The following is a 13,828-nucleotide window of genomic DNA, read 5'->3' on the forward strand; positions in this document are numbered from 1 at the left end:
TGATAACATTGTTCTTCCCAAAGTAATTCCAGAGATCGCATCGCTACCATGAAGTCTGACACAAAACACATGCATTCAGTCACATGCATTGAGACAATAATCAGTTAGCTTAACTTCAAATGTGCCTTCAGGATGTTAAAACCTGGATGACCTGTAATTTTCTAATGTTAAACTCAGATAAAACTGAAGTTAGAATCTAGTTATTGTGTATTCATTATCTAGAGATATAGTCACTCTGGATGGCATCTCCCTGGCCTCTAGTACCACTGTGAGGAATGTCGGGGTTACCTTTGATCAGGACATGTTGTTTAACTATCACATTAACCAAATTTCAAGGACCGCTTTTTTTCACCTATGTAATATTGCAAAAATCAGGAACATCCTGTCTAAAAATTATGTAGAAAAACTAGAAAAACTTGTTCCTTCTAGGCTGGATTACTCCAATTCCTTATTATCAGGCTGCTCGAAGAAGTCCATTAAGACTCTTCAGCTGATCCAGAACGCTGCAGCACGTTTTCTGACAGGAATCAGGAAAAGAGATCACATTTCTGCTGTTTTAGCTTCTCTGCTATGTCTTCCTGTAAAATCTAGAATAGAATGTAAAATCCTTCTGCTCACCTACAAAGCTCTTAATGGTCAGGCACCATCTTATCTTAAAGAGCTCATAGTACCTTACTACCCCACCAGAGCACTGCGCTCCCAGAATGCAGGGTTACTTGTTGCTCCTAGAGTTTCCAAAAGTAGAATGGGAGCCAGAGCGTTCAGCTATCAAGCTCCTCTCCTGGGGAACCAGGTTCCAGTTTGGGTTCAAGAGGCAGACACCGTTTAAGAGTAGTCTTAAGACTTTCCTCTTTGATAAAGCTTATAGTTAGGGCTGGCTCCCTAGTTATGCTGCTATAGGCCTAGACTGCTGGGGGACATCCCATGATGCACTGAGCTCCTCTCTCCTCGTCTTTCTCTCCCTCTGTATGAAACCTCATTCCATTAATGCATGTTACTAACTTGACTTCTTCCCTTTCCCGTAGTCTTGTGCTTTCTCGTCCATCTCCTCTCTCCTCCCATCACTTTCTGCCTCTTAAAAGGAAGTTTTTCCTTGCCTCTGTCGCCTAGTACTTGCTCTTGGTGGGAATTGTTGGGTTTCTGTAAATAACATCACAGAGTACGGTCTAGACCTGCTCTTCTATGAAAAGCACTCAGTTGTTGTGATTTGGCACTATATAAATAAAACTGAATTGAATTGAATTACAAACTCCACCAGTATGTTGTGTACTTCCACTTGATACCTGCATATCATGTCAATTTGCTATGCCCCACATACTGGCCTGAAAGATCTGCATTTAGATGTCCAGAATCGAGTATACACAGGCACACAACACTTGAACCTACAGCACTAGAGCATAGCATTTTAGTCCGTTTGTGAGTGTTGGCTGAAAGAAGGTTTTTTAAACCAGATGTTTATCCTTTTTAAACCAGATGTTTATCCTGCTTTGCTGTCTTCTTATCTGGGAGATAAGACCTTTGGGACCTGTGGATTTGCAATGCTCTTAATGAAAAAAGGCATATTTGAAAATATGTATAGGTAATTAATATATATCCTGGACTATCTGTGTGTTTGAGAAAGAGGGGGAAAGATAAGGAGAAGGCATCGCTGGGTGTGTCTTCTTAATGCCATTAATTACAAGGCTCAGACATGCTGTAACATTAGTAGTTTCACTTTAGATTTTAAGCAAACCCCTTGAACTGCTTCACTGATCTTAACAGAGGCTTTCTATATTTTTATTTAAGTAGTAATGTTTTGCTGTACTTGGTCCCCTGGAGACTGTAGCGACATCTTCAATAGAACACCTGTCCTTATCAGTGTGCTTGACCTATTTCCCCAGCTTCTTTGCTTCATCCCTCCCTCTGTGCTTGGGCTACAGAGGACAGGTAATCCCATTGACACTAGCAGAGACTGATGTAGTGCACCTGTGATCTGGTTATCTATCTCAATCGCAGATACGGTTCACCTTCTGAGGTTCTTGTAAGAGTTATAGGGTTGTCATAGACCACTGATTAGTGATCACCTAAGTAGGCATTAAACTAGATGTTATTGAGGATAACCATGATCACCCTACAGTGAATGCTGTTGGGGAAGGGGCGTAAATTCAAGATAAAAAAGTACTAATATTTATAAAATCACTGAACTAGAGAGGAAGAGGAGACCTTGATGATATACTTTAGCAGAACACTATGGATCATACTGTATATATATATATATATATATATATATATATATATATATATATATATATTTAGCTTGTGTAAATTATTTAAATACTAGAGTGAAAACTAAAACACATGGAATAATGTTTGTGCTCTTATTTTCTAGGAAAACCTCTGAATTAAAAAAGTACGAGTTCTGCACAAAACAGCACACAAATCTGACGGGTGAGAGTTGCTGCATTATGAAAACAAACATAAAACAAACTAACATAAGGCAAAGAAAATATAAAAGTAGCCTGAGCATGGTCAATAAAGTGAAACTGCTAAACATAAACAAACTTAAATATTGATGGAGGATGTGACTCTCCTGGGAGCAAAAGCAAAGGCGTCTTCTGGTGCCTCTGCGTCTGCCTGAGCTGCAGCGAAGCACAGGGAGCTTCTGCAACTATAAAAGATGTTAAGTAGTGAATGCAGTCACTACCATTGCTGGGCCTCTAGGTGCTTAACTCGTTTTTTTACTCATTTTAAAACATAATGTGCACTTTGTTTTATCACAACAGTGCAACTCAATCCGTCCGAGTTGTCCACTCATTCAATTAATCGATTTTGCTGTCATCAGCCACTCTCTCCTGTGTGCTCTCTCTATCCTGTGCAGTCTCTCTTCCTCTTCGACGTCTCTGCGGGCTCTTGATGGCAGCCAAACGGTCATAGCGAGGCCCAGCAGGTATTTAGGCTTTCAACGGCTCAGGATAATGTGCATCTAGTGCATGAGGCTAAAAATGTAGCTACTCAGGCCCCCCTAATTCATTTAGCAAAGCCCAAGGAGGCTATGCGCGAGATATGTAAAATCCATCAGCTGGCAAACAAACTGCCTCCTAGAAGCCGAGATGAGTGTATGGAAGAGTTTCAATCCTCTGTCACAATGGCTGCTCACCATCAGATGAGAACTGAAAAATTGCATGGTATGATATATTGTGAAGGTACATAACAGGAAAAGAGAAGGCAGAAGTGTTGATTAGTCGCAGTACTATCAGATCCAATCTATTTTCTTTGGCTTTGGTGGTGAATTTCACAGGTTTTCCTGATGGTTGTTTTTTATCTGCTACAGTCAAGCAGGTTGCATCTCAGGTTGTGCGGGAGATGCTCATCTTTCTTACTAAGGAAACCAGGGCAACCACCTTCTGACAACTCCCTCGACTCCCCTGGCTTACAGAGTCAGACAGCAAACACATGCATACACACAGGCACACGCCAACACATACTGTAGGTGGTGATAGACATCTAAGAGGAGGAACACATCCGCACACATACTGTATAAGGTGATGCTGGCAGATGGATTGATAGGGAGTTAGCAAAGCATAGACAAATGTGCAGTAAGTGCAATTCATTTTACTGTTTGTTATTAATCACACAATCCTATTACCTGTTTAAAATGCGTCTCTGTCAATGTGACAAATCTCTGTACCATTTCAAATGCTACAAATATTTTCAGTGTTCTCCTAAAAAATGTTATACCCAACTGTTTTTCTAGCATGGTGGGGTTTATTAAAAATTGATTGAGACTTGTCTGCCCAGATGTATTAAAGAAAAAATGTCATCTGCAAACTTTTTTATGTATTCACACTCACACCAAATTTTCTCTCATGGCGACAGAGGTACTGAGACCTTTTCTTTGACTGATGTGCTGTGGCACAAGTTGTCTTCAACTGACACGAGGACTGCAGAGGGTTTTGACAGTGTTCACTCCAAATATCCTGCTCCAAGTGGAGCTGATCAGAATAGACACCTCTCTCAGCACTGCTAGGCGAGCTCCACATCACAGTCTGTCACCACTGTCAAAAAGTGGGGACTGCAGTTGGATGCTCACTTTACAACATGGCGATGGCCTGTAACATCTTGTTAAACTCTCGAATATGTCAGTTTTTCTTTTCTCAGACCATGTTTTAAGTATCGGTCTGGACTTTTTATACACAAAGTATAATATGGCCTTCTAAGTGGATTGGAAATGGCCGAAAATATATCAACAAATGCAGTGACTTCAGCATGAATCAGTGTTTAAGGCTACATTCAGACTGCAGGCAAAAGTGGCCCAAATCAGATTTTATTTTTGCTCATAAGTGACTAAGATCTGTACACAGCACACATCACATGGATCTTTTCAATTCTGATTTGGGACACTTTTATATGTGGTCCTGATACGTTTTTTTCACAAAGTGAAGTATGAACATTCAAATTGGAATTCATGCGACAATTACATCATTCTCACGCTGGTGGGAGTCACAGTGAATACAATCATGGAAGATAGTGGTGATGGAGGTAGTCAGTGGAGGGACAGTGAGGTGTTAGAACTCAAGTATTTGGGGTGACACTACTGTATAAACAAAACTTGAGGGGTTATATTGTAACCGTTCCATGTTTGAAAGCATATTGAATCAAATGGCCAAATGGTGCCACAGAAGAACATGGCTGCAGTGTCAGAGAAAGGTTTAAGTGTTGGCTTAACATATAAATAAAGCCATAACCTCTGACTTCAGTAACCTCCATATTTACTTCAGTACGACAGCGTGCTGTGTGTTAAGTCTTTCTTATTTCTTTTTTGCACATGTGTGTCAGTTCAGGACCATGACCAGTTCACACTGGAATCCGATACAGGCCACATTTAAAAAATAATGTGAACAGCTAATAAATAAATAAATAAAACACATCTGCTATTTTGGCCAGGTCTCTCTTGAAAAAGAGTTTTTAAATCTCAATGAGATCATCTGGGTAAATAAAGGTAGAAAAAAAACATCCAAGCAATAATTCTGAATTGAAGGCTTGAAAGTTCCTCCTCATTTAAGGTATAAAATATCACATATCTGTAAGAAGTAAACCGGAACAAACTACACAACATAACGCCTCTGTGATATGCAAGCAACAAGCCAGCAACAAGCCAGCAACAAGCTAGCAACAAGTTAGCGGACTGACTTCAGTCCAAAATGGCAGTGGCATCTCTGGCAGCTCTGCTGATGCAATGCAATGGAACAACCAATTAGCTTTAAGTTCTTGTCAATGTAAGATATTTGCCAACACTAGGGGTGCATTCCCCACCACACTGACTTCATGTTTTTAATCTTTTGTTTGATTAAGTTAAACCAAAATCTAAAATTCACATCAGTCATAGCAACCTTTTCTGTAGCCCTTTAAGTCTCCTTCCTCTAAAGACAGCCAGAAGGTAACTCACAAAGTACATGCTGCATTCCTGCTGAGCCCTCTGGTGATAATAGCCTCCCAATGTTCAGGTACTAACAATAGATGGTGTGAATTAGTAAAAGTTAAGGAAGGACAGAACAAGTCATTTGGGTAATAGGACCTTGTAATAATCTCATTAAAAAAGAGAGAGATTAGCGCAGGCCGAGACCATTATCCCAATCCATTCCGTATTTATTACTTTAGTTTTGTGGTGCTTTTCTCATCAGCCACTTGATTGGGATTCTACTTCAATGTTTGGCTGCAGGGCAGGGTGGCTGGAGAGAGCTTCCAACAACACACAGGTAAAGTGAAATCTCAGAGTGATGGAGCTTTCCCTGGTGAATTGGCAACATGGCTAATGGCCTTGCTCTGGGCCTGCCCAGGCATTGCTTGTCGATACACTTCTCTTCCGTTTTGCCACTTGCCAGTTCCCATCTGGAGCCAATTCATGAACTGAGATGGTGTGTACCTTTCCCACGAGGTCACCGCCTGTCTCCGCATAACACTTAGCCCCAGTCCTCCCCTCAACATCCCCTCTCGTCCTCTGTCCTCGCTCCACTGAGCTTCTCTTCATTGTGACAGGCCGTACATTGCAGTGCATTACAGTGAGTCTACTTCCTCTTTACTGTAAGGGTTTTATTTCTGAAGAAAGTGCTACAGTGGGCCACTGAATACAGCCAAAGCACCACTTCACCATATATGTGTGTTTAATCACTTATGTAGAATGTGAACAACTTGCATATCACAGAGGGGTCAAAAAAACGGATAAAAAATGGAATATTGTAGTAAAATAAATGTATTTAATATATTTTAGTATGATGCCTGCAGAGGACGAACAGATTAATGCAGATACCTGAGTGAAATTAAATGGAATTGACTTTTTTTCAAATCCTGCTTAATACAGGACAAACGTCATGTAGGTTGAAAGACTATGAGTCGCTGGCCATTAAACAAAGTTCTCTGAATGTTTATTTATTATGTTATGTTTGTCTTTGCATCAATAAATATTCACGTGATTGCCGGGAACTCACAGTTCAGCAAAGAAACACTATCTGGGGAACCACAAACTACTAAAAAATCTAACCAGGGATATGCTAGATGAACATACAGCAACTTTTAATTAGGGATGCACCGAAATGAAAATTCTTGACCAAAGCCAAAACTAAATATAATGAAAAAATTTGCCAAATACCGAACAAGTACATTCACATATTTGACTTTTTTTATCGTTGCATGAATTTAATAGTCAAAATGTGCTTTTAAGTGTTAAGTGTTTCCCTCCAGATTTGGAAAGACTATGGTGGTGGGTCCAAGGCCTAAGAAGGTCCGGTAAAATAAATTACATGTGTCCATTTACTTTTAATGTACACATGTAATATGTTTTATACTTTCTGTGAATATAATCCAGTCTTATTTCCATCCTGTATAGACACCTTATTTTGAAAACCGGACGTTGTCACATGTGTATCTCGTGCTAAATTCATCAAGTCCGACCCAACACGATAAATGTTGTATGTGGTTCTCGTATGGCCTAACATGAAGACTTCATAGCCTCTCTTCAGGCAAGACTCTCATACTGCAACACTTGTCTTTGTAAATAGAGAAAGTGACAGGATAAAGTCGCTAACCTGCCTGTCAGCTCGCTCTGGTCTGTTTTAGTGGATTTACCATAAGGGTTTGAATACATGTGCATTCCAAATGTGGGTGCGGCTTAGTCGCCTTCTCAAAAACCAGTGATAAGCCAGAAACACTCAAAGCGGGTCAAACAATTTGTTGCCTTTTCTAAGAAGTCAGCCACAGATGGAGTGGATGTGCTAGGAGACAATTCAGCAGAACAGTGTCTGCAAACGGCGATCTTTAAAATTATTCCACACTTCCACACCGACATGTCAACGTAATTGTTCGGTAAAATTTAATCGGTGTTTTGACTTATAACACCTATAGTGCTATTTTTGCTATTTTAGGCCGATTAACTTCGGTGGCCAAACATTCGGTGCATCCCTACTATAAATTTATGTGTACACATATGAGGAATTTGACTCTGGCTTGTATATTGCTCACGATGTGCTTACTCATACAAAAATACAAAATACAATAAATATACAATAATAAAAATAAAATAAAATCAGACACAGGCTTCAGTGTAGACAACACAAATATACACACTATAAACAAAAACAATCTAGACATATTGACAAATAGTGCAGTGAGCAGAGTGCAAAGGATGCAGGAGTATGTACATGTCGGAGGAGGATGTGATATACAGGTACATATACATGCATACATGTACACAGTGCAATGAAGCATAGTGCAAAGGATGCTGGAATAAAAATGTATTTTGTGCAGGAGTAATGACTTGAGGTAGGTGGATTTGGTATACAGTATCTACAATCTGACAATATAACAGTATGAACAGCTCTGAAACTTAAATGTGCTTTCTAAGCACTTTTCTGTGTCAACTTGTCTGGCACCTGTATTTTCATGTCATGTAGTCACACATTCATAAATGGGTTGATAGTCCGCAGGGAACCAGTATCCTGCTGGTTTTCTCTTAACAGTGTGATAACTGCATTTACCTGTCACTTCAGGTATAAATCACTACCATCCTGATTGGTGCATTAAAATTAAGTTCCTAGTGCCTAAGGACCACAATTTAGAATAAACGGGTTAAATAAACTGGATTAAAAGGGGGAAAAAATGATTTGACTGGTGCTTGGTGTGCATGTCCACATTGCTTCCCTGACAGTTGTCCAAATAATAAAGTGGTAAATGAGGCTGAGCCAGCTTAACAGCTTCAGCCTAAAAAAGTTTTGCTCATCTCCTTTCAAAGTGGCTTACCCTGTGATGCACCAAAACATACCATCCATAATAAAAACAAAAACTTTGTAAGCTGCCACAAGTCAAGTGCTGAACAGCAGGAGGCTGTCAGACAGGCTGGCTGAGGGGGTTATGGTTTCCACTCACCCAGTCAAAGTGCATATTCATTCACGCTGCTCCGCTCTGGTTCAGCGCTGAACTGTTCAACTGTGTCTCAAGGGTGAGCATCAGACAGGCATAATTTCAAGGCCATGCACTGTTGCTCTCATTACTATTCTGGGCCATGTTTACCTGTTTAGCTGAGAGAAGAGTGAACAGGTAAGACTGAAATCAATGTTTCATCAATTTAAACAATTGGGGCTTGTTATATATTTTGCATTAGAACCTTGAAATCATGATCTGTAGTTTTTGACTGCAAAATAAATAATGTAGAGAAAGCCTTTTTTTCAGACCCATTCTATGACCTTTTTAGAGTCCAGAAGTCTGAGCATGTGCCAACATACATAGTGCAGAAAACATGGCGACACCCTTGACAGTTCATCACAAGGGCTAAAACACACACATATATTCATACTTATTAGTCTCCACTTGACTGGGCACATAGATGAGAATGTAGAGAAAAAATTGAAGACATAGTGAAAACCAATGCAAATACAAGGCTTGTTTGAGCTCAGGTGGAGCTATGTAGTGTTGCTCTGTCTATGTCTATTCAACTTGTCTTCACGACTCAGTGTTCTGAAAATGTCCATGAACCTGTTCAGCCAGTGTTCATGAGCTCAAACATATGGGGGCTGGCTCTGTCTTGGGCTAGTGGAGGAGTGGGATGGCAGGAAAGCTGAGGGCTTCTATAGGGCTCTGTCTTCAGAATTTGTGTTCCAGTGAAGAATAATTGTTTTTTGTTTTGATCCCTTATAAAAGCTGAGTGTACGCTTGCATATCCCTATAGTATAGTGAAGTGTCTAACCAAAATAATAATTGTTACTTTGTTTTATTTAAATACATTTTTGAGGACCAACAAGGTAAAATTAACGAGAAATTCCATAAGAATAGATTAGTGGAAAATCTGAAAATCTGCTTTTCCATTGTCTTAATCATCTTGCAGCCCCTCAGATCTATAGACCATAAATTAATTGTGGATAGATAGATGTATGATAACTGGATACTGGACCCATTCATTCGGATAAAAGTTGCTTTCCCAGTGCACCCCAACGAAGGTTTGCTCTCACGTTGCATGGCTTACAACATATGTGTGCATGGTTTGCCTGCTTGTCCCACTGACTCCATGCATTTTCATGCTTTAAAATGTCATAATAACAACAGTTATTATATTGCCAGAATTTGCAGTTCATGTTTGTGTCCTATCAATAGTTGTAATGCCACTGTTCCAAGAGCATTCTATTGTATGGGGATAGCACATTTTGGGCTGTAGGTGAATTACCTCTCTTAATACATCCATGCTGTAGACTCAAAGAGCTGTTCAGCAGAGGGCAAGAGGGCAGCAGTGTTTTGCTTAAAGCACATACCTGTCACTTTACAGGAAGTTTACCAGGATAATCATAACATCCCACGTTTCCTACTGCCGTGGTGGGTTACCAAGCTGCCACTGGGCTGGTGCACCACATCATAAAGACAAAAGCACCAGTCTTTCGTACCCACGCGTCTCTTCCCAAAGCAGAGCATACTGTACCTGACACACACCAACCATCAGGGAGATATGACACTTCCCACATAGGTTTGCCCCTCGGCAAAGGTGGTGGAAACATACAGTATATCACACAAGGTTTGAGTTGGTTACACAGCACTATAGGCCCCAGCATCTGTCTATCACAGCCACAGGTCTCTTCTTGGTCCACAGGTCTCTTCCACATCACCCTCACTCAGGCAGCAAATGCCACCCACCAGCTATCCCAGCTGCCAAACAGTAGGTGGTGGGAAGCAAAATAGGCAGGTGTATGAAGTACAATAACACCTCAAAACACAAGCCACAGGCTCTCACACACATAGGTCTCCTTCTGGTGCTAAGTAAGGACACAGGGAAAGACCTTGAGTGTCATTTGTAAACAGTACTCACAATATGTAAATGCAAAATTAGTATCATTAAACAGGCTTAATGAATTATTGTACACATCTCCATGCAGTTTTCTTTCTAAGGAAAATTACATTACTGATTGCAAAGTACAGAAAATTAGACAACCTTCATATAAATACATACCATCATATAGAGTCATTTAGAACATTCAAACATTAACAGGTGTTTTTGTTTTGTTTTGTTTGTTTATGTATTTCAGAAGCCATATTAAAAATTGAAACAGCCTATGGACTCTGTGAAACTCTCTTTGCACACAAGAAAGCAATGGCCTATTAATATCAGCCGCAGGCAAATCCTTTTCCACTCTGTCTCTCCTTCCATCTTTTAAACAACATCGTTTATGATGCAGTATCCAATTATAGAAGGCAGGAGCTTGTCAAGGGGATTGAACACTAGTGACCCCTGACCCCACAGCCGATTTGTCTGTTCCTACGTCTTAATATCCGGAATGTCACTGCAGATCACAGCTGGAACATTCTGCCAGTCAACTAATTTTCTGTCACTGTTCACGCAAAAGAAAAAGTCGAGAGTGTCTAACTGCAGACCTCCAATGTGGAGCCGCTTCCAGTGCCGGCTCTGCTCTCAGGTCGGCTCCACTGTCAGGACAGGAAATACAAATACAAAATAAAATTTTGCGATTTGACAGGAAACGCATTCAAAAATGATAAAATTTCATCATGTAGACACTTATAGGGGAAGGGATTTTGTCGTTGATTTATATTTAATTAATTAGTCAACATTGTAAGTGAAAACTAGTAGGCTAATTCCTTAAATATAGCACACTGATTTGAGCCTATTCTGTCTACTTAGCACTTAACGTGCCAAACAAAGCCGACTGTATATTGTTTCAATAATTCAACTAGTAGCAGTGTCTTTTTCACAAGCCCTATTAACAGGAAGTTTACTCCGATGCATGATTTTACTGCTTCCTCAAGAGCTCAGACCCACCTTATGGACCGTAACTAGAACCCTGCAGGACTACATGGACTACAGTTTGTGGAATATCAAACTGTAAAATCTGTAAAAACACATTCACACACATGCAATACAACATGTATACCTGTATTGATAATTTTGTAAATATCCTAAATATCCACTTTGTAAAAATTAATGGTGACACAAAAGTTAGTAGCGTACTGTTATAATCCTTTTACTTTATTCACTGTAAACACACAGATTACACAGTTAGAAAAGGAGTATCGTGATAACGGGATAATTATTTTGTGATCTCGAGATAACGACTGTGGTTTTCTTGTGATCTTGAGATAACTAAACAATAGTTTACACTATTAACGCATGGGTTGGTAAGAACGTTTGTTAATGGTAATTTCACAGTACTTCCAGTGTTACTGATTAGCTCAGCTGGTAAGGCACAGGACTCAAAGTCAAGATTGTGAGTTTAATCCTCATAGGAGGCATATTTTTAAAAATTATTTTTCATATTCATCTCCAACAAAGTTGTTATGAAGATGACTGATTCATATGCTCACAATTAAGCACGTGCTGGAGTGTGCGTATCCCAGCGATTGGTCCACATTCATCAACCTATGGACTTTTCATTTCCCCATCATTCCCAGGCAGAGGAAATTCATCCACTTCTCATTCAGGGGAATCCATTTAACTACACATTTCCTGACAGCTGTTTCAGAAGCTTTGAGCCATCGGAAAATGTGTGACTGGATTCCCCTGAATCTCTTCTTAACAACTTTGTTGAAGAGAATGATGATGAAACAACAGTCATTATCTCGAGATCACGAGATAACGACTGTTGTTTTCTTGTGATAACAGGATAATTTTCTCGTGATCTCAAGATAACGAACCATAGCTGAATACAGGGGTCGGCTGGCGCCTTTCTTTATGATAATTTCGTAGTAAGATGAATTCATACAGCCAGCACGCTGTTTAAGTGTGAAAAAGCTACACCAAACGGTCTAAACGATATCTTTATTTTATCTTCTTTTGGACAAATAACTAACCTGAGCGTCATAGTCAACATATTAAGACAAATCCAGACCTATGCTAAGCCAAACACACAGTAGCTTATCCAAAAACAAAAAAAAGCTAATCCTACCATACTACTTCAGGAACTAAAGCTAGCCACTGTTGGCGTAGCATAACGTTAGCTATGTAGAACGACAAATAAGATAACTTACACACGTGTAACATTCTGTAATTTGTATGATTCAGAGGTACAATATTGACAACGGTAGCCATTTTGACAGCGAATACATACCAAGATCAATGCATTCGAATTTTTCTCAATGTTTTGGATAATGCTAACCAGTCACCTACTATTGTCACAATGTTTGCAGCAGGGAAACAACCGAGAACGCATCACGTTAAGTCCTGTGGGGGACGTAAAAAAGCAGTTTATTATTATCAGTTTATTTATGGTTATTTAGCTGACCTGAGAGTGGAGCATGCACCGGAAGCGACTTCAAATTCAATATTTATTCCACTCTGCTGTAATAATTATTGTCACAGGTCCAAAATACAAACACATGCTGAAACAGGACCTATACACATGCAGCAACAAATGGAGAAATGTCAGTGCTAAGGGGCTGCTGCTTTATACCGGGTCCAAACGGGACTTGAACTGGTAATCCTCCGGTTTCCAAGTCCTTACGCACTAAGCTACTACCAACCCCCAATGTCGCATTGCCCATCTAATCAGCTTTCTCTGTGGCATTATTACACCTGTTCAATAGATGTGCATAAGACAACGTGCCAGAACTATGACCATCCAAAACTGTAGCTGTATCTAACTTTAGACAAACTTTGCAAACTCTGTATGTTCATCTCTGTTTCGATCACAAGCTAACAGTGCTTGCATTTAACAATATTTAGTCAAATAACTGTCAATTAAGTCTGATCAAACCACACCATACAGTGGCTTTTACAAGAGAGTGATTATCTTGTTGAAATCAACACAATATTGTAGAAGCTTTGCCTAAGAACAACATACATGGATGTAAGTAATGTCATTTCTGATCCTTGCAAACAATAGCTGTCCACAGATGCAAGCCTGTCAGTCCAGTCAAACATACACCCTGGATTTTCATGTGAAATGAAAAGGGTGGATCATCATATCCCTCTATACCTGGCACTGTTGCTACCACCTACCTGCCAGGCTCTCTGAGGTAAGGGGAATATCACATGGCTCTTTTTTTAATGTTCTCTGTAAATCCTGTGGGGAAATTACCAAAGCCCGGTCACCACCGTTTGTGACAGATGGAAAACCTTTCCAAAGGGATTATGATGCCCTAGACTTGCTCTCATTCTCATTTCTTTTAAAGCCCAGGTATCAGTTATCTGTCAGCCGAGCTCTGGATTGCCTTGACAGAGGTGCACATGTCTCGGCTCGCCCCTCTCCAGACAGCGGATGAAATTCCCTGTTATGACCTCTCTGTCTCTGCCATTCACAGCTGTCACGCAACACAATGACAGGATAGCAACATTTTGAAATGCACCCTAATAGTGCCCTGTTGG

Source organism: Micropterus salmoides, unplaced genomic scaffold (genome assembly GCF_014851395.1).
Source record: "Micropterus salmoides isolate LMB-PRFRI ecotype aquatic unplaced genomic scaffold, ASM1485139v1 Ms_hic_scaffold_14, whole genome shotgun sequence".
Classification (NCBI taxonomy): domain Eukaryota; kingdom Metazoa; phylum Chordata; class Actinopteri; order Centrarchiformes; family Centrarchidae; genus Micropterus; species Micropterus salmoides.